The following is a 23,078-nucleotide window of genomic DNA, read 5'->3' as shown; positions in this document are numbered from 1 at the left end:
GAGTTGGGCCTGGTCCATAACAATGTATAATAGCCTTGTTCATTAAAAGTCATGAATTAATGAGTAAGGGATGGAATGAATAGGATATTGGCTATGGGACAGGAAGGGCTTGTGCCAGTGGCTGAGAAGTGCTGAGGGGAGGACAGTAACATATCGTGGTCATGAGTATTCAACCATCACTCTTTCTGACAAATGAAATGAAATGCAATGCAGAGCAAGATAACAGATAACCTTTGGTACATGGAATGTTGAACGACAATGTGAGTAGAACAGGACAATTTTAAATGAGATATGTGGAATTGTATTTTTTATTTAGACTGTGTAATCACAGGTTATATAGGTTGAGAAGATTGTTTATACATGGACGTGATATTCAGAATTAAAAACAGATACAGATAACAAAATATGTTAGGTTACAGGGAGTTACAGCAGAGTAAGAGTGAGGATATAGCTCATTCCGAGCTGGTACAGAGATGATGGGCCACGTGACCACCATCTTTGCTGTAATTATTCTGAGAAACGTGTCGAAAACTTTCAGAGCCTAAGGATATAAGCTTAATCAGAAAGCACGCAGACAATGTCATAATTAATAATCTATTCCCAGTTTTCATCACGTGTAGCTGTCTCTAAAATACATATTAGATTAAAATCAATTTGCTATCATTCGTTCATTTATTTTCAGAACTTAAAGAAGCAGACATGTAATACATGTAGCACTAGCACAAAAAAAAGGAACAGGATTGGACCATGATGTCCAAATATAACCTGGTTGAGCATCTAACCCAATCAAGATAAGCAAAATATATAGATAGTGGAAATCTTAAACACAAACGAAATGGTGGAGAAATACAACAGATGACGCAGGATCTGGATGGAGAAACAAAGTTGACATATTGAGGTTTATATGAACCTGTTCTGAGCAAGTCATGAGGGACTCAAAAAGTTAATTCCGTTTTTCTCTGCTCCGATACTGCCTGACCTGTGGGGTTTCTCTCCAGCACTTTCAATTGTTTCAATGGCAGGAGACAGAGAGTAATGGTGAGCAGTTGCTGTTTGCACTGATGTCTTGTGACCAGCAGTGTTACACAGAGAGTGGTTCTGGGTTTTAATTGTTTGTCATTTATGTAAAAGATTTGGATGAGAATATAGAAGGCATGTTAATAAGTTTGTGGATGACACCAAAACTGGTGGCACAGTGGACAGTGAAGGAGGTTTTCTGAGATTACAATAAGATCTTGATCAAATGGGTCAATGTGCTGACAAATAGCAGATAATGTTCAATCTGGATGAATGCGAGGAGCAGTCAATAGTGTGTGTTTGTTGCTCTCTGATGCACCAGGAATGGGATGATTTTATTCCCCATCTCCTGGGTTCAGCGCATCAATATCCTTCATGATCTTTGAGAGGCCTTACCCTCTCCATGGGTACCCTCTTGATGTTAATGTAGTGGCACAATATTTTTGGATTATCCTTAAATTTAGCAGCCCAAATAATCCCATTTCTCCTTTTACCTTGCCTGATTTCTCTCTAAATAATGCCCCACAATCTTCATATTGATTAAGTCATCCAATTGAATAGAATTGTCTATACCTAAAGTAACAATCTCTTTTATTCTTGTGTTGACCTCAACAACTTTAGTCATCCATTGTTACTTCATCTTACCAGTCTTACCCTTCACTCTAACAGGATCATAATGCCTCTCAACTCTCGTCGTCGCACTGTTCAATGCCTCCCATTTGTCAGACATTGTTTTACCTGCTAACAGTCTACTGCAACCTAACTTGGTATGTCCTTTTCCCATGCCATTAAAACTTATGGTACTCCAATTGAAAAGATAACATTGATGGAAGGCTTAATTATTTTCTATAACGATTTTGAAACTATAGAGTTATGATTGCAAGATCCAATCTACTCCCCTACCTTTACTTCAGACAGTTTTCCTGTACATTGCACAGAAGAAGGTCAAGTTTTGCTCCTTCTCTAATGGGATCATGCACATATTGATAAAGAAATTTTTCTTGAATATATTTGACAAGTACGTCACCATCCAACCCTTTAACACTATGGTAGTCCGAATCAATTTTTTAAAAATTAAAATCCCTCATTATTACAACGTTATTAAGTGTACACATATCTGAAATCAACCTCCATGTTTGTTTTTCAATTTCTTTCTTATTGTTGGAGAGCATATAGTACAATACCATCCACGCGTTCTTTCCTTTCTTATTCTTTAAATTTCATCCAGTATACTTTCACTGGGACGATTTGTCACATCTAAGAATAGACTGCCTACAGTATGGAAACAGACCCCTCAGCCAATCAACTCCATACCGACCCTCCGAAAGAGTAACACACAAAGACACATTCTCCTCTCCTATATTTACCTCTGACAAATGCACCTCACACTGTGGGCAATTCAGCATGGCCAATTCCACTAATCAGCACAGCTTTGGATTGTAGGAGGAAACGCGCTTAGACACGGTGAGAATTTGCAAACTCCACACAGATAGGGGTCTGAGTTTGGGATCAAACCAGTGACCACTGAGCCGCCATGCCACATGCCACGCCATGCGTGGGTTTCCTCCGGGTGCTCCGGATTCCTCGAAGCTGTCCAAAAAGGTGCAGGTCAGGTGAATTGGCCATGCTAAATTGCTCGTAATGTTAGGTGCAGGGGTAAATGTAGGGGAATGGGTATGTGTGGGTTGCGCTTCGGCGGGTCGATGTGGTCTTGTTGGGCCGAAGGGCCTGTTTCCACACTGTAAGTAATCGAATCTAATCTGAACTAAGCCTACCATATAATCTCTTCAAAGTGATCTTTACTTTCTTATGTATAATACAACCCTTATGTTTTATCTGGAGGGTATTCAGAAATATCTTCCCCAGTTCCAACAATAATTTATTCCTTAATCAAAAACGGCAGGCATCCCTTCCCTGCTCATCACATGCCCCTTTTTCTATCCTTTCTCTGACACCTAACACGTGGAACATTGAATTGCCAGTCTTGAACATCACTCAGCCAAGTTTCTGTCATAAATTTGATGTCCCAATCCCATGTTTTTTAACATGTTCTGAGTTCATCAGCCTTCCCTGTTTAGATTAGACCAATCCTTTTTGAACACATCGTTTCTATTCAAAAACACATTCCAATTTCCCAAAATCTAAATCCCTCAACAACACACCAGTTCGTCAGCCATTGCTTTTTCTCCTTTCACCCTTTGTTCATTTCCTGGTTGATTTGGCATTGGGAGTAAACCAGAAATAAATACTTTAAAGTTTTTATTTTTAATCTTCGACATCACCTCTTCAATTCACTCTGTATTGCTTTATTCTTTTCCCTAAAAAATGTCATTCTACCAATATGTACAATAATTTCTGGCTACTCAATCTCACAGTTAACAATGTACTTGAAGTGTTTGGAGTCATTCTTAATCCTACCACCGGGAAAGTCACAAGCCATATTAAACTCACACTCACTGCCACAGAATCTCCTGTTGATGTCCCTGACAGAAGAGTCCACAGTAGCAATAATGCGACTAAATATTCTCAAACGCTGCCGAACATAAGAATCATGAGAAGTTTCGAATAATTGGCTGCTCTTCCATTTTCCTCAGAGAGATAATCCCCTTCAACAGTTCCAAAAACTGAAACTCACTTTGACAGAGTAATAGCCACCGCAGACGTTTGAACTACCTTCTTATATTTCCTGACAGTCACTATTTATCTGACAGAAGTGCTGGATAATGATTTTTCGAAATATTCTAGCCATCCTCTGTGTACCTTATAATTTGGCCTTAGTAATGTTATGTTTAAAGACGGATTTTTCATGACACCTTATATATGTTATCTTTCATTGCCCACAGACAATAATTTTAAGGTGGAAAGAATATAGAAACATTTACATATCAAACATATCTCAATATTGAATAAAACCAACCATTTAGCTAAATAATTCAATAAAAACATTCATTTTCAATAAATGCCCCGAAGAGACATGTTTTCTCCGGAGCTGAAAACAGGTAGGACTCTCCGGAATGAAGGAACAACTCCTTGTTTACAAAAAACGACTGTTTAATTTTTCGAAAAAATCTTTTGCAGCATAAACAAAATTTTAAAATATGAGTCATGATTTGGAGATGCCGGTGTTGGACGGGGGTGCACAAAGTAAAAAATCACACAACACCAGGTTATAGTCCAACAGGTTTAATTGGAAACACACTAGCGTTCGGAGCGACGCTCCTTCATCAGGTGACTGTGGAGGGCTCGAATCGAACACAGAATTTATTGCAAAAATTTGCAGTGACTGAAATTATACATTGAAAAATTGATTATCTGTTAAGCCTTTCATCTATTAGAATACAGTGACAGTTTCACTTCTTTCATGTGTAAATCACAAAACCCTTTTTCTTAAGTTGCATTCTCGGGTTAGCTGTTAACAATGGTGACAGCTAGACTATATGTTGAAGGGCATTTGACCGAAACGTCGATTTCGCTGCGCCTTGGATGCTGCCTGAACTGCTGTGCTCTTCCAGCACCACTAATCCAGAATCTGGTTTCCAGCATCTGCAGTCATTGTTTTTACCTAATATATTGAAGGCTTTAGCCCCGTGTGTTCTCTGTCTATGACCTGATGCTTAGATTGATTCTAATCTAAAAAGTGAGATAACAGAGTTTTACATAAATTCATTCAGTTTTTGAGCTCAGATTTCTGTATGAATGTATGCAGTTTTTGAGCACAGATATTCCTACACACACACACACACTCACATACACGCAGACGCAGGTACACACAGACGCACACACAGACACCCACACACAACCTCATAGACACACACACACTCCCACACTCCCACATGCATCCCCTCACGGACTTAAGACACTCTGCACTCAAAACACACACACACATACACACACACACACACACACTTCCTCACACTCTCAACCTCCACCCCAGACAGACCGACACACACACAGACAGACAAAGACCCACATGGACACGTATATTTTGTGTGTTGAATTTATACTTGCAGAGTTACATTGCACTTTGCTGAAAAACTGCATACATTCATGTAGAACTCAGAGCTCAAAAACTGCACGAATTTATGTAAAACTCTGTTATCTCATTTTCTTAGATTAGAATCAATCTAAACATCAGATCATAGACAGAGAACACAGAGGGCGAACACCTTCAACATATTGTCTAGCTATCACCATTGTTAACAGCTAACCCGAGAATGCAACGTTTAAAAAAATGGGTTTTGTGATTTACACATGAAAGAAGTGAAGCTATCACGGTATTCTAACAGATGAAAGGCTTAACAGATGATCAAATTTTCAAAATATACTTTCAGTTACATCACACTGCAAATTTTTGCTATAAATTCTGTGTTACGATCGAGCCCTCCAGTATCACCTGATGAAGGACCGTCGCTCCGAAAGCTAGTGTGCTTTTAAATGAATATGTTGGACGATAACCTGGTGTTCTGTGATTTTTAACTTTAAAATATGAATACTCTGTAATTTTTTTAAACCACCTCTTAAAATGTTCTTTACAAAATATTCATTTGAATGAAAATCGTGATTTTTTGCTTGTTTTTGCATATTAATAGAAATTGAAGCATAATTTTATATGAATAAACGATAATAACTTGATCATCTGTAAAAAAAGACGATAATAAATATTTAACGGCCTGCAATCCCAGAAGCAGCTGTCAGTTCCATGCTGCTCGAAGCGCATTTTTTGAAACTTTTTTCACAATATGAATAAACGTGGCTGAATGTTTTAATAATTTTATTCCAGTTCAACGTACACATGACGATATGATTTGATCTCCTGCCGTGAGTCTAAGTGTAGAATTTAATTGGAGCTTTATCCTCATCACTCCAGCCCTTTCAAACAAAATTATGAATCTGTGTCCATCCTACGGGCGAAAATTCCTTAAGCTCTGACTATTGCAGGGCATGTTACAAAGAACATTATCCAGGTCCACGTAAAGCACAAATATTGCAGTGAAAGCCACCTAAACCGAATCCAATATTAATTTTATACAGGCCTTTTAAATCAAACGTACAGTGGCGCATAGTACAAAAGGGGAATTCAGCTACATGTCCAAAATAAAATTTGTGGTTCCGTCATAAAAAAGACCTCACGCTGTAAATTGTCCAAAGTACGAAAACAAACAAGAGACTGGGATTCTCAATTCTTTCCCTGTGAGTAACATCTGAAGAACAGGAAGAAAGTCAAGGCTTAGAGTGAACTTCATAAATGATGATGATGAGAATGGGAGGGAGAGAGTTTTGGGGAAATGATAAACAAGGCTGTGGGTGATGCAAAGTTTAGCGAAGTAGTTCACAATGAAGTGAAACGTGTTAGGGTATGGATGGTATACACTGATTGTTCAGGTAGCCAGATCGATGACAGATGAAAATTAATACTGACAAATTTGATAAATTTCAGATGTAACAATTCAAGAGTACTCAATCTATGAAGAGAGGCTAGTATTTCTTGATTTTACTTGAAAACAAAGAAGGTTGAGAGGTGCTCCCGATGGAGATGTTTAACAGCATGAGGGTTTGGGACAGGGTGAACAGAGAGCAGCTCTTTCCGTTGTGCCAAGGTTCAAAAACAAGAAGAGACAATTATAAAGTGAAAGTGGTCTCACTATTAATCTGTAATGGAAACTTTCCTATTTCTAAATGTATTGGCTTTTAAAATAATTCAAGCTTTCTGTTGCCTTCTGAAAATAACTTGATGTTGATGTGAGAGGTTTTGTTTTATGATCTAGGTTCCCCTTCCTTATGCCTCAGTTTTGCAATCTGTCCATTGAAATACTCCATTCAACTCACCAACGTACTCGAAAACAGAAAAATGTTCCCAACTATGATCCAAACACCAATATTTGTCCGTTTCGTTGACCCACCTATAAATATTTATAGACTCATATCCTCTTCACATCTTGTTTTTCTAACATTTTCAATATTTGTTTTCTTCCATAATACTTTCAAACTAGTTTTCAGAAGATATAGATTATGGCCTATTTACAATAGAATTGATAATGTAATATTTTTAATCAAGATATGAAGTTAAAGTTGCAACAACGGGAACGTGTTTTGTTGTCCCATCACCCAGTTCCCAGACTGCAGTTGCAGCAAATAGTCATTAAATCTCAAAAGAATTGCCAAGTCTTTACTTCTAGTCGAAATTGTCATTTGTTCCTTTATTGCAAAACAGCATATTGATTATGCACTCACTATCTGACTGTTATATATTGATTTCATTTATTCCAGACAATTAAACATCAGAAATTAAGAACGCAGATAGGCCATCTGTTTACCAGATTCTGGATTAGTGGTGCTGGAAGAGCACAGCACAGTACCCTTCCACCGATACTCTCATTCATTTGGCCGAACTGGTTCTCACACTTAACAATTTCTCCTTTGAATCCTCCCACTTCCTCCAGACCAAAGGGGTAGCCATGGGCACATGTATGGGCCCAGCTATTCCTGTATCTTTGGTGGCTACGTAGAGCAGGTGATCTTCCATAATTACACCGGCACCACTCCCCACCTCTTCCTCTGTTACATTGATGACTGCATTGGCACTACCTCGTGCTCCCGCGAGGAGTTTGAGCAATTCATCAACTTCACCAACACATTCCACCCTGACCTTAAATTAACCTGGACCATCTCTGACTCCTTCCTCCCCTTCCTGGGCCTCTCCATCTCCACTAATGACGACCGACTTGACACTGACATTTTTTTACAAACCCACCGACTCCCACAGCTCCCTGGATTCCACCTTTTCCCACCATACCTCGTGCAAAAATGCCATCCCGTATTCCCAGTTCCTCCGCCTCCACCGTATCTGTTCCCAGGAGGACCAGCTCCACCACAGAACACACCAGATGGCCTCCTTCTTTAGAGACCACAATTTCCCTTCCCACGTGGTTAAAGATGCCCTCCAATGCATCTCGTCCACATCCCTCACCTCCGCCCTCAGACCCCACCCCTCCAACCGTAACAAGAACAGAACGCCCCTGGTGCTCACCTTCCACTCTACTAACCTTCACATAAACCAAATCATCCGCCGACATTTCCGCCACCTCCAAAAAGACCCCACCACCAGGGATATATTTCCCTCCCCACCCCTTTCTGCCTTCCGCAAAGAGCGTTCCCTCTGGAACTACCTGGTCAGGTCCACTCACCCCTACAACCCACCCTCCCATTCTGGCAGTTTCCCCTGCCACCGCAGGAACTGTAAAACCTGCGTCCACACCTCCTCCCTCACCTCTATTCAAGGCCCTAAAGGAGCCTTCCACTTCCAGCAAAGTTTTACTTGCACATCCACTAATATCATTTATTGTATCTGTTGCTCCCGATGCGGTCTCCTCTACATTGGGGAGACTGGGCGCCTCCTAGCAGAATTCTTTGGGGAATATATCCGGGACACCCGCACCAATCAACCACACCGCCCCGTGGCACAACATTTCAACTCCCCCTCCCACTCTTCCGAGGACATGGAGGTCCTGGGCCTCCTGCACCGCCGCTCCCTCACCACCAGACGCCTGGAGGAAGAATGCCTCATCTTCTTCCTCGGAACACTTCAACCCCAGTGCATCAATTTGGACTTCAACAGTTTCCTCATTTCCCCTTCCCCCACCTCACCCTAGTTCCAACGTTCCAGCTCAGCACTGTCCTCATGACTTGTCCAGACTTGTCCTACCTGCCTATCTCCTTCTCCACCTATCCAAACCACCCTACCCTCCCTGACCTATCACCTTCATCCCCTCCCCTATTTACCCATTGTACTCTATGCTACTTTCTCCCGAACCCACCCTCCTCTTGCTTATCTATCCACGCTTCAGGCGAACTGCGTTTATTCCTGATGAAGGGCTTATGCCCGAAACGTCGATTTCGAAGCTACTTGGACGCTGCCTGAACTGCGGTGCTCTTCCAGCACCACGAATTCAGAATATGGTTTCCAGCATCTGCAGTCATTGTTTTTACCCATCTGTTTACCAGGCCTGCTGTGGTAATCAAAAAGGCCTTACTGCGGTCTTTTCTCCACATTAGTGTCTTCTTCCCTACACACGGATCAACCTGCATCTCCCTCAACCAAAACCCTAGGCTCCTGTGGGCCAGCCACCAATGATGAATAAAATCCAAAGAACTGCAGAAGGAATAACACAAGAACTTAGGAATTAGGAGTGGCAGTAGGAATTCCAACTTTGCATTTATCCGTATTAAACACCACCTGCAAGATGTTGCAATCAGCCCCATTTTCCAAGCTTATCAATATTCAGTTTTAAACTCTTTATGTCCTCATCACAGCCTGTTTTAACATCTCGTTGCGGACAATCTGTGAATTTAGTTGCGACTCTCTGTCTTTCCTTCCAGGTCATTTGGATAGGTTGTAAATAGTTGAGGTCTGAGAACTGAACCCAGCAGCACCTCACTCGTTTCAGTTCACCAGAGAAAGATAATATCTCCTGATGCTCTGCTTTCTGTCAGTCAGCCAATCATATATCCAATACAATACTCTACCCTTAACGCCCTGGTATCTAACCTTTCTAGATCAGTAAATATGTGGCATCTTGTCAAAGTTTAGATATACTGCATTTGCTGGATCCCCATTATCCACTTTACTGGCTACATTCTCGAAGAAATCCCTAATTAGAACATAGATAGAACATAGAACAATACAGCACAGTACAGGCCCTTCGGCCCACGATGTTGTGCCGAACTTCTAACCTAGATTAAGCACCCATCCATGTACCTATCCAAATGCTGCTTAAAGGTCGACAATGATTCTGACTCTACCACTCCCACGGGCAGCGCATTCCATGCCCCCACCACTCTCTGGGTAAAGAACCTACCCCTGACATCTCCCCTATACCTTCCACCCTTCACCTTGAATTTATGTCCCCTTGTAACAATCTGTTGTACCCGGGGGAAAAGTTTCCGACTGTCTACTCTATCTATTCCTCTGATCATCTTATAAACCTCTATCAAGTCACCCCTCATCCTTCACCGTTTCAACGAGAAAAGGCCGAGAACTCTCAACCTATCCTCGTACGACCTACTCTCCATTCCAGGCAACATCCTGGTAAATCTTCTCTGCACCCTCTCCAAAGCTTCCACATCTTTCCTGAAGTGAGGCGACCAGAACTGCACACAGTACTCCAACTGCGGCCTAACCAAAGTCCTGTACAGCTGCAACATCACTTCACGACTCTTGAATTCAATCCCTCTGCTAATGAACGATAATACTCCATAGGCCTTCTTACAAACTCTATCCACCTGAGTGGCAACCTTCAAAGATCTATGTACATAGACCCCAAGATCCCTCTGTTCCTCCACCTGACTAAGAACCCTACCATTAACCCTGTATTCTGCATTCTTATTTGTTCTTCCAAAATGGACAAAATTATGCCCTGGTTCTTCTGATCTGCTTGATGTCCTTGTGGAATATCTTGGGTTTCTCACTAATCTTGCTCACACTTGCCAATGCCCATTTTCATCACTCTCCTCTGTGTGATTTTTAAAAAAGTGTTTTACTTCGATCACCTCCCATTTTCTGAAACTCTCTTGAACACAGGCGGACTTCCCCGATCAGGCTATCTTGCCATCAGAGAGATTAATCTCAAGAATATCCTTACAGACCATTTCTATGAAAAAAAAACTGCTTTGTATTCAGATGTCATTTAAATTCAAAATATTAAGATCACTATTCCCAAAAGCGCCTTTGCATCCCAGTTGTCAATTAGCTCTTCTGATCACCCATCACCAATTCCAAAACAGCCTGATCTCTCGCTCGGTGGTCAACATATCATCAAAGCAAACCAACTCATAGATGCTCATGAAATCCATTTTCCCAGCATTAACATTCGCTTGGTTTAACTTTGTTTAGATGTAACTTGAAGCTGTCCATTATTACTGCAGTACCCACAAACTTGTATATCTAATGTCCTGTTTTGGACCATTTGTGACCATTTGTATCACAAATTTGACGTTGATATATAACTCATTAATGTTAGGTTCTCCTTGCCGTTTCTAAGCTCCACCTTAACAGATTCTGTGGCGATGTTAATGGCACATTCAGATTAGATGTTTGGTGAGGCATATCTCAACATTGATATTATCTCACCACATCTTACCCGTTCTTCTCAAGAGTTATTGTAACATTATCACCAGATCTTTCGTTGTGCTGGTGGAGTTAAGAAGGGTAATCATCTTTCAGCAATGCTGCATATTCCCCCATAGAGCTAAGACTGCTCCAACCTAGGCGGTAACCTTACAGCAAGCTGGTAAAGTGATACTGCTGCTGCACAGCAAGTTAGTGAGATGAAATCGGGAGTAGTGTGTACAGATGTCATCTCCTCACTGAGGAAAGGATATTGGAATTCACTCAAAGATTGTTCCCTCAATTTTTTTCTGGAACGAAGGTGTTAATCATAGAATCCCTGCAGTATGGAAGCAGGCCATTTGTCCGATCGACAACACACTGATCCTCCGAAGACCATCCCATCCAATCACCACCACCCACCCCACCCAATCTTTATAACCTGGCACTTTCCATGACTGATGTGCCTAGCCACCACATCCCCGGACGTTATGGAGAATTTAGCATGGCCAGTCCACCGAACCTGCACATTTTGGGACGATAGGAGCAAATTGGAGACTGTAATTGAACACGAATTTCTGGTGCTGTGAAGCGGCAGTGCTAACCACTGAGCTACCCAGTGGGGGCAACACAACTTGTCTGCATATTTCAGCCCTTGAAAAGTGACATTTGAGCAGGGAGATTTCATAATTCCCCAGACCTGTCATTGAGAAACAGGATGAGGAAATTGAGATCCTGAGCGGCTTGGACAGGAACAGGAGCAGGACATGCAAACCATCGAGACTATACTGTAGGAACATCAGGGGGACATTCAGCCCGTCGAGACTATAATGTGGGAACACCAGAAGGACTTTCAGCCCAGCGAGCGTGTAAAGCACGAACAGAATGAGTCCAATCAGTCTCTCATGCCTCTTATATAGCAATTGGAACAGATCTTTTACAGTCTTGTGCCTGTTACACAGGAATTGTGAATTCAGGATTATAGTGGTTATAGAAAGAGAATAACATCAAATAGCCAGCTTCACTAGGGAATAAAAAGTAGTGAGAAATCTATTGGAATTAAAGACAAATTGTTGGAATCCGTTATGAAGGAATTAATAACACGAGATTTTCAAAGTCAATCCACAATCCAGTATTCAACATAGTTTTATGAAAGATAAATAATGTTTTAATGATTTGACTACCTTTCTTCAAAAAAGTGACAAACATTGTGGATAATGGGGATCATATAGATGTATTATATCTGGATTTCCAGACAGCAGTGCGTAATGTGTCACAAACAATGATTAATATGCAAGTCAAGACCACATAGGGAAAGGAAAGATTTATTTGCTAAGAGAAATGATTATCTAAGTAATTAAAAAGCTACGATATTGAGCCACAGGTTTTGGACAGCGTCGGATAATGTCACAGAAATTTGAGGGTGAATACATGAGGATTAATGGTCGGCACAACATGAATAGCTGAAGGGCCTGTTCTGTGCTGTACTGTTCTATGTTCTATGTTCTAAAGTCAAAAATCACACAACAGTAGATTCCAACAGGTTTATTTGAAAACACAAGCTTCCATTGCGTTGCTCCTTCATCAGGTGTTAGAGAGAGAGTAAGACGTTAGACACAAAAGATGTAAGGAAAAGGTCAAAGGATTGTGCAACTCATGTGCATGAAAGGTACGCACCTGAGATGGCTCTTAAATCCTAAATCACTTAGAATGGGGGTGCAGGTTTTGATTGATTAATATGCAAATCGTTGAGTTTCTTTCAAGTCACTGCCGAGAGATACCTTCAGCCATCATCAATGGAAAGTAGGTGACCCCTTTGGTTAGACAATGTATATCAGGCGTGAGGTCTTGTTGAGAGTCTGTTTGTGTCTTCACCTGGAGTCAAACTGGGTTTGTTCCCAAAGTAGGAGTTTATAAAATACAGCATTGACTGACTGTCTCCAAATTCTATGTTTTTCGAGCCAAATAAAGTGTATCTGCAAATACAAATATGCAAATGCAAATTCACGCCACAGATTTATACGTGCATACGTGTGTGTGTGCGTGTACGTGTGTTTGAGGGGGTATGCTGTGTGAAGGGGAGAGAGAGAGAATGTGTGTAAGTTAGAGAGACTGAGGGGGCGTGCGTGTATGAGTGCAGGAGGGAAACAGAGTGGGCGTACGCATGCATGTAACAGTGTGCGTGTGCATATATGAGACAGGGAGAGTGTGAGTGCGTGTGTGTAGCGGATAGGGAGATGGCGCATTAGTGCATGTAAGTGGTAACATGAGAGTGTGTGCTTGTCCAGGCTAAGACACAGACAGATTTCGCAGATCCCTTCCACCCTCCCAACACACACACACACTCTGTGGTTTCAGAACTTCCCCTCTCTCCAGCCTCTGCTCCATTCGGTGTTCATGTTACAGACCCAGATGCTGTAACTACAGTCGCCATGCTCCATCCAGAGTGGGGTCACCAAATCCTCAGCTCTCCCCGAATGTCTGAGGTCGCTCACAAAACAATCTCCAGCAACCCATCCCCAGCAGCTCCACTAACTTTTCAATAAGAGGACCCAGTGAAAAGCCTCTCAGCTACACGTTCGATGTCTGCTCCTTTACAATAACACTTGAGGGTCTTCCTTGTGTTACTGACCGCACAATCAGATGAGAGGGGCAAAGACAGGTGTTCAGTGGACAGGCACAGACCAAGTTTCAAAGGCGTGAGTCAAAGCTACTGGAATCCCCCTGCCCAATATGGAGAACCACATGGGACACACCAGGAAGTGAACAACAGCCCGAGACACACCATTTAATTATTTATGAGCTACACAATACCAGCACGTGGTACACGAGGAATCCAAAAACCAAGGCCAGGAAAAGATACAGAAAAAAACAACCAATTAATTACCTGATAACTTCGTGAAAATATGGATAAAGATACAGGGGAGAGGAAGTAACTGGAGAAGGGAGACAATGATGGGTCAAATCACAAGAATGCAAACATTGAATAAAGACAATGCCAGATCAGCTGGAACGGTCCATTGCCTCAATGTCTGAATCTGCCTCACAAAACCAGCCCAGCCACCATAAACTTGCGTAGGGTAACAGCCAAAATGGAGAGTTGGGCAGACCGTGCTAGTGGATTACTACCCAAACTGGACTATCTGCCCAGCATAGGAAGCGTTGCAATTCTTTGCCAGTATATTGCAACCATCCACCACTGCCCTCTGTCCCCTACTTTTGAGCCAATTTTTCAAAATGGCTAGTTCTCCATGTATTTCATAAGAACCAACTTTGTTAACCAGATGCCCATGCACAACATTGTTAATCGCTTTACCAATGTTCATATCGATAATGTAAGCCTTTCTGCCTCAATTAATCTTCTTAGGCACTTCTTCAAAAAACTCAGACAAGTAAATGACACACAATATCACTTGCACAAAGTCATGTTGAAGATCAGTCGTTGTCTTTCAAAATACGTGCAGATCCAGTGCCTCATAATCCCGTCCAACAATTTACCCACCACTGACGTCAGGGTCACTAGCTTTTCCCTATCACCCTTCTTAAATGCTTTAATTAGTGGCATCACGTTAGGCAATCTCCAGTCTTCTGGCACCTCACCTGCAGCTATCGATGATATAAATATCTCCGCAAGGGGCCCAGCAATCATTTCTCCACCTTCCCAAAAAGTTCTAGCATACATCTAATAATGTCCTGGACATTTTTCCACAGTTGAACATTTTAAGACCTCCAGCATCTCCTCTGTAATACAGACATTTTATAAGATATCAGTACTTCTTTCCCAGATTCCCTTGCTTGCATAACCTGAACAGTAAATATTGATATGAAACATTCGTTCAATACCATCCCTATCTCCTGCAGTTCTGCATATCTACGGTCTTTCTAATCTTTAAGAGACCCTATATTCTCCCTAGTTACTCTTTTATGCTTAATATATTTGCAGATTTGCTTTGGATTCTCATTAATCCTATTTGCCAAAGCTAACACATGTCCCCTTTTTGCACTCCCGATTTCCCACTTAACCATACTCCCGTTGCCTTCAGACATTTCTAGTGATTCACTTTAAATCAGGAATTAAGAAGCTAATGATGCCCACTTCGATTGTCGGCAAAATATATCTGGTTAACTAACGTCGTTGAAGGAAGCAATCTGCCATCCTTAACTGGTCTGGCCTGCATGTGACTCCAGACCCATAGCAATGTAGTTGACTCTTAACTGCTCTCTGGGCAATTAGGAATGGGTAATAGATGCTGGCCTAGACAGCGATGCCCTCATTCCATGAATAAATGAGAAAAAAATCATTTTCTGCTGTCTACATCTGAAACATGTTTCCTTCTTATCCGTGACCAGTCCCTCAATTTCTCCAATCTTCCAGAATTCCTTATACCAACCAGTCTTACCATTCACCCTCTCTGTGCTCTTGACATCTCATTTTTGAAGGCCTTCCCCTTTTTAGCTGGTCCTTTATCTGCCAATATCTATGCTAATAGACCTAGGAAAGTTCTTGATAAATATATTCAAAATTGGCTTTTCAACAATTTAGAACTTCAAGTTTTAGACCTGGTTCATCATTTTCCATCTCTATTTTTAAACTAATAGAATTTTGATGACATGACACAAAGTGCTTCCCCATTGATATCTCAACCACCCCCTACGCACTGCCTTACTTCCCAAGGGTCGTGCACGTTTAGCTCCTTCTCTATGATGGAGTGCATTGGACAAGCAGCTGCGGCATTGTAACTGAGAATGGGGTCAGCAGTGTCTATGGCTCATTGGGCTTAATCTAACAATAATTTGTCTCAGTGACATTTACATTGAGTGTGACAGCGGGATCGTCTGCACGAGGCTGAGCTAGTTTCCTGGTGCCGTCTTTTCGAACTCACCTCATTAACTACCCACATCGTATCACTCTCATTCAATACTAGCACGATACTCCCACCCATCATGGCAGGAGTTACTCACTATTGCTCGGATGCCCCTGGATACTCCGTCATCCCTGGTACTGGTACCATCTTTAAAGTGCCAATGCACACACAGTTGAGTTTCTCACTGTGGAGCTGCCCTGCACAGTTTACACTGAGCATGGCAGATATGGTACAATTACACCACGGTTTGTCGACAGGGGCACAGAGGTCCTGGTGGATGGGCTAGTACAGAGGGGGACCATCTCTTCCCAGAGGGGGCCACACCACTGGACACACCGGTCATGGTCTGAGCTCACCACACAACTCAGTGCAGTATCTGCGGTCTGAAGAAATATCAAGCAATACAAGATAAGCATCAATAACCTTCCACGCTCTGTCAGGATAAGGGTCACCATATTCTCTCTGCTCCCTCAGACTCACTGTGTATCTGTTATAGCATCTACCCCCGAACAAGGCTCATGCTCCACCACTCTCACTCCTGCAATCAGCACATTCCCTCCCTCTTTCTCTACTATGTCTTCCTCTCTAATAACACTGCGTGGATCCAACACTGTGGACTGTCTCCCTCTGAATACAACACCATCTCCCTCCCACCCACGACACCAATCGCAGGGCCACCCACTCCATCCTTCACTCCCTCCCTCCCTTTCTCGCATTCCAGGAGAAACAGCTTGGAATAGGACAGAAAGGTACAAGTCAGGTGGTATAGTGCCAGATAACCGTCTCGATCCCCACCCCCCCGTATCTGTATTTCTGTGTTTGACTCTGTGAGCATCTCTGTGTAGTTACAGGCCTGACAATCCCTGTGGTGCTTAAAATGGCACAACCTCTCGCTTACCTGGCCTCCCTATCCTACTGCAGTGACCGCGGCAAAGGGTGATAACCTTCGTGAATTCAGTCTGGGTGGGAGAGAGGGCAGCAGCTCACGGCATCATCCAAACTGACAGCACCATCAACACACACACACACACACACACACACACACACACACACACACACACACACACACACACAGTGCTGGGAGATGGTGGGTTGCAAATATACTTGAGCTTTCAGAATGGAAATGCTCACCTCTGAGCGAACCATTTTGTCAGGAGATGAGATAAATTTATTTCTCATTCTGTGAACTGCAATGCTTAATTATTATGTGAGAAAGTATTGGATAGTCCAGAAAACAGAAAAAAGGCCCAGTTGTGGTGGTAATATCGCAGGAACAACATCGCTCAGTATAAGAGAAAATTGCTTTTTGCTACCAAAGAAAAACCAGACAGCTGTGCCATGTGAGTGATTCACAGCAAATGATTTGTTGTGTTCTCAGAGATTAAAAATCTCTGCCATTGAAACAGTGGTGTGAGGAGGCCAGCAGAACGTAGTTCAAAATTTGGGAGTAAATTTGTAGCTCGGGTGCTCTTTGTTGTGGATTTGTTCACCGAGATGGGAATTTGTGTTGCAGACGTTTAGAAAAACAGGAAGAATAACAGCTATACAATATATTCGCCAAAAACGGCTACCCGCGCTATTTCATCAACAGATTGCGAAGGGAAAGACAACAGAACGAGGATATGCCACAACCCAAAGGACTAGCCACACAACCATACATCAAGAGTATTTCCGAACTGACAGCCAGACAACTGCGACCACTAGGACTCATAACAGCACACAGATCAACAGCCACTCTCAGACAACAACTCACCAGGATGAAGGACACGATACCCAGCATGAGCAAAACCAATGTAGTTTGCAAAATCCCATGCAAAGACTGCACAAAACACTACATAGGACAAACAGGAAGACAGCTAACGATCCGCATCCCTGAACACCAACTAGCCATGAAACGACACAATCAGCTATCCTTAGTAGCCACACACGCAGATGACAAGCGACATGAGTTTGACTGGGACAACACTACTATTATATGACAAGCCAAACAGAGAACAGACAGGGAATTCCTAGAGGCATGGTACTCATCCACAGATTCACTCAATAAGCACATCGACCTGGACCCAATATACCGACAACTGCAATGGACAGCTGGAACTGACAACCGGAAGCAGCAGATTCAAACCACTGCAAATGCTTGAGGAAAGGTCACAGAAGCGCTTCACAGGAGTCTCCCAAGCATTGAGGATGTCACCTAGACAGGGGACGAAACGTCTGCAACACAAATTCCCTGCTCAGCGAACAGAAGGCAGTATTCTAATAATCTAATCTCAAAACTCTGTTCAGCACTGCTGCCTCGCAGCACCAGACACCGGGGCTCGATTCCACCCTCAGCCGACCGTCTGTGTGGATATTGGACACTCTCCCCGGGTCTGCCTGGGTTTCCACCAGGTTCTCCGGTTTCCACCCACAGTCCAAAAGTGTGAATATTAGGTGAATTAGCCATGCTTAATTGCCCATTGCCCATTGCCCATAATGGATGTGTAGATTAGGGGCATTAGTCATTGGTAAACGTAGTATAGTATTTCAACGGGTCTGAGTGGGTTACTCTTCGACGCGTCAGTGTGGACCTGTTGGGCCGAAAGGCCAGTTTCCCAACTGTAGCGATTCTATGAACTTTCTGAGCCATAGGGACAGACAGAGAGAGAGGACGAGTGAAACTTTGATTACAATTTCAATGTATTTACTTCAAAAAACAGCATTGCACTGCGATGCAGACAGAGCTACACGTAAACTTAGATACTGATACGAACATACATAACACAGACAGAGATACACACACAGCTACGGATATTTTCACACAAACACACGAACGGACCCCAACATACAGGCACACACGGTCTTTAATACAGGGATATATACTTTATTTTATTATTAAGTTATCAATGGTCAGTTGGAGAAGGCAGAAGAATGGGGTTCATAAATATTTTAGCCGTGATCAAATGTCATGGCATCCTAGATGGGCTGAATGGCCTAATTCTGCTCCAGTGTCTCATGCTCATATGATCTCGTGCTGCCTGGAATTGTCTTTCCACGAGTTCAGTGGAGGCAGAATTTGGAAAGTATTTGATTTAGGATTATTAATGGGAATGTGGACAGGTTTGAGAGGGTGAGTGGGGGATATATGTTCCTTATTGTCGACTCCTTATACATCAAAAGAGTGGTCATTGGTTTGGTGGGAACACATGTTGGAGAATAAGGACCTTCCCATTTCAGACTGAAACAGGGATGCTCCTTTCTCTTTAGGGTTGTGTAATCTGTGGTGTTCTCGTCATTAGGGAGCAATGAAGACTGGGTTACTGAAAACACTCAAGGTTGAGTTCCATAGAACTTTGATGAGCAAGACAATCCACGTTTATTGGGAACAGACAGGAAAGGGATGTTTAGTCATTATCACATCAACAATGCACATTCTGAATGGTGCAGCAAGCTCGAGGGACTGAATGGCCAGCTGCTGGACGTAACCCATGTGTTGTTCTCTCAAGCACTCAGTAATGTTACAGAGGTAAAAAAGATCCCATTTAACCAGTCAGCTTCGTTTTATTCCTGATGAAGGGCTTTTGCCCGAAACGTCGATTTCGCTGCTCCTTGGATGCTGCCTGAACTGCTGTGGTCTTCCAGCACCACTAATCCAGAATCTGGTTTCCAGCATCTGCAGTCATTGTTTTTACATCGTTATAATCAGACAGGGTTATTCTGCCCCCTAAGGATTTATGCAGGAATATATTGAAGTCATTCAGCCCGCTAAGTACATTACACAGTGTAGGATCAGGCCATCCAACCGTTCTAGCCTTCTGCCCAGCAACAGGGGAAATCCGGTTAACTATCAGGGAATAAATATTCGGAATAAAGGTTGATATTCAGGTGGTAAAGTTGTAACTGGATGCAGTTCCTCACGGGTCAGTGTGCGATTATGAACTATTTACAATCTATACCAATGACTTGGATGAGAGGACTGCTTGGCTTGGAGCTCAATCAGCTCATTCACTAAGATAGTCATTTAACTGGATATCTGCAATAGGATACGGAGAGGGGAAAATAGTGAGCAATACGTTGGCAGACAACAGTACAATGTGGGTTAAGGCAAGTCAGTGCTGAGTTGAAGAGGTAAAATAACAGTAACCTACTTAAATGGAGAAAATATCGCAAAACTCATTGGTAAAGCATTTGTGCGTCCCGGTACATGAGCAACATTAGCCTAGTCAGCAGATACAGCCAATAATCAGAAAAGGTTATCGAATCTTGCTGTTTTATGCAAAGGGTATAATCATTGGGATGCTTCACTGCATTTTTATAAGAGACTGCTAAGACTACACTGGATACATTGTGTGCAGTAATGAACCCCTAAACTGAAACAAATGCAATTCTTTTAGAAGCTTTTCTCAGATGTTTCACTTCATCCTTGCTAGAATGAAGGCTCCGATGTAATCATAGTGTCATACAGCACGGTGACAGACCCTTCAGTCCAGTTTATCTGCACCGACCAAATATTCCAATCTGATGTAGTACCATTTGCCAGCATTAGACACATAACACTCTAAATCTTTCTTATTCATATACTAATCAATTGCCTCTTAAATGTTAAAATTATACCATCCTCTACCACTTTCGCGGCCAGCTATTCCATACACGCATTATCCTCTATGAGAAACAGTTACTCCTCAGGCATCTTTTTAAATCTTTCCCCTCTCACCTCAAATCTCTGACCTCTGGTTTGGACCCCTCCAGCCTCGGAAAATAACCTTGGCTGTTTCCCGTATCCATATCCCTCATGGCCTGTACAGGGGCAGAGCACGTCAGGCCTGAGAAAGAGAGATGTTCATATTGAACCATTTAAGACCCTGGGGAGAGTGTATTGGGGCGTGAGGGATGAGAGAATCAAACTAAGGATTCAGTTTTAGAAAATAATATACTCATTTTAACACAGGTAGTACAAAAACATGAATCTGTTGTACCAGCATTATGCAATCACATGTAAATATATCTTCTAATTATAATTTATGCATCATTCCTAAATGGAGCAGATAACAGGGATGGAGTCATGCAATCAGGAGAATGTTCGACGAGACCTTACTTGGACTAGGTTGGTGTTTGGGCAACATTACTGTACGTTTCAGATCAGACAGGGAGAAAATGTGACCTGTCAGAGAAGCCACGGTCATTGATCCATCTCTTTAATTGTTCTTCTCTGCAGCAATATATGAGAGCTGAAAACCACCAGTCATCTTTATCAGTTCAGCGCCAGAATAACAATTGAAACAATCTCAATTTTGCTTTTGTCATGGAATTAACTGTTACTTCAACAAAGCGCTTCTGAATTACTATTCTGCAGAGTTTCTTTCTTTTTCTGTTTGCCTTTAGCCGTGTGTGTGTGTGTGTGTGTGTGTGTGTGTGTGTGTTTGTGTGTCTGTCTTTGCATGTTTCTGTGTCTCAGATTTGTACAAAAATAAATGTTGATGTGCAGCTTGTCAATATCCAAACTGTATGTCATTTATCTTTCCATCGTAATTCGAGTAACTTTCCTTTAGTTTTAGATTAGTTTTTTTTTTGATATATTTAAGAAATCTGCCTAACTTATTCCGAACACTGAACCTGACCCAGTCTGAGACCGATATCATTTGCCATATCACACACTTGGTTGCATTCATAATTTGTCGTGACCGATGGAGGAGTGGGACTAGAAAAAAGGAACAATGATTCTCCAACCTCGGTAGGAACAGGGATAAGGAGAAATTGTGAATGGACAGTTTCAGCGTGAAGTCTCTTCCCCACAGGTCTGTGGTGCCTGTGTGTTTACATTTAGTCAAAGGTGTGTCAGATAATTATTTGATGGGAAAGTGGCTTTAGGATAATCAACGGCAGATATCAACGTGGGGCTGAGACCACATTCTGATCAGCCACAATCCTAGTGGCTGGTGGAGTCGGGACACACTCCTGTTTCTCTTCCTTCTTCGCCCCATTCCATTCAGCCCATCAATCTGGTACTTCGGAGGAATTGGAGACTACTTGCTCCAGTAACTGGTGCACAGAAACAGAGGACACTATTCAGGCTCTGAAGACAGTCAAACATGGTTTGGTGTGGACTAGATAACTTTCTTAGGATCATAGTGGCTGTTACTGTGAAACAGCCCACTCCTCTCTCTTTACAGATGTTCCCCTGTCTCAATTTATTTGTCATGTTGTAGACCCAGATTCACAGTGAATACGGCCCCCATACTGTACCCAGATATTTTTCACAATATCCTGTGGTCTCTTTGACTACAACATTCTTTCACAGAACAGCCAGGAAAACAAGTACGATGAACCTTCCAATAACAGAATGCAAGAACATTAGAAGCAGGAGAAGTTCAATCAGCCCCTATAGCCTGGCTTTCTCTAGAATATTATCATGGCTGATCTGCACTAGGCCCAACTTCTGGAGTATCTGACGTTACACGTATGCATCCATCCATGTCTTCAAACTATCCCAATGATCTTACTTCCCTTCCTCTCTGAAATAGAGACGTCCCAATAGTCACTCCCCTCTGTGAGAAGGAAACGCACCACACACATACACCATGACCATTTGACATCAACAAAATGTATGAAAACCAGTTAAGAGTGACTGGCTCTGACAACAAGGCAGTGTTTAACTGAGGATGGTATCAAGGAACCTGAAGAAAATTGAACTAAACGGAAATCAGGGGTAACCTCCCCACCGGTTGCAGTGATTCAGCACAAAGAAGATGTTTTGGTTCTTGAACATTTACCACCTCAGTCCAGGACATCTGTGCAGGAGATCCACAACACAAGCATCCTCAATTGCCCCTTCGTGTCTTCCCTCCATCAGAAGCTCAGATGTGGGGATGGTGACTGAAGACCATACAATGTTTAGAACAATGTGTCCGCTACAGCTACTGATGCAGTCAGTGTCCATGTGCAGCTAGACCCGGACAGCATTTAGGCTTGTGCTGTTGAAATGTCGGTAACATTCGTGTAACAGTTCTGCTGGATACTGTGCATTACCACAGTATAGGGAAGTTTCCATTCAGCACCTCAAGCTCATTTCACAGGAATGTGAGAAGGTCATTCAGCCCATCAATCCTATTGGATAA

The sequence above is a fragment of the Chiloscyllium punctatum genome, chromosome 19 (genome assembly GCF_047496795.1).
Source record: "Chiloscyllium punctatum isolate Juve2018m chromosome 19, sChiPun1.3, whole genome shotgun sequence".
NCBI classification, from domain to species: domain Eukaryota; kingdom Metazoa; phylum Chordata; class Chondrichthyes; order Orectolobiformes; family Hemiscylliidae; genus Chiloscyllium; species Chiloscyllium punctatum.
This window is presented reverse-complemented; position numbering follows the sequence as displayed.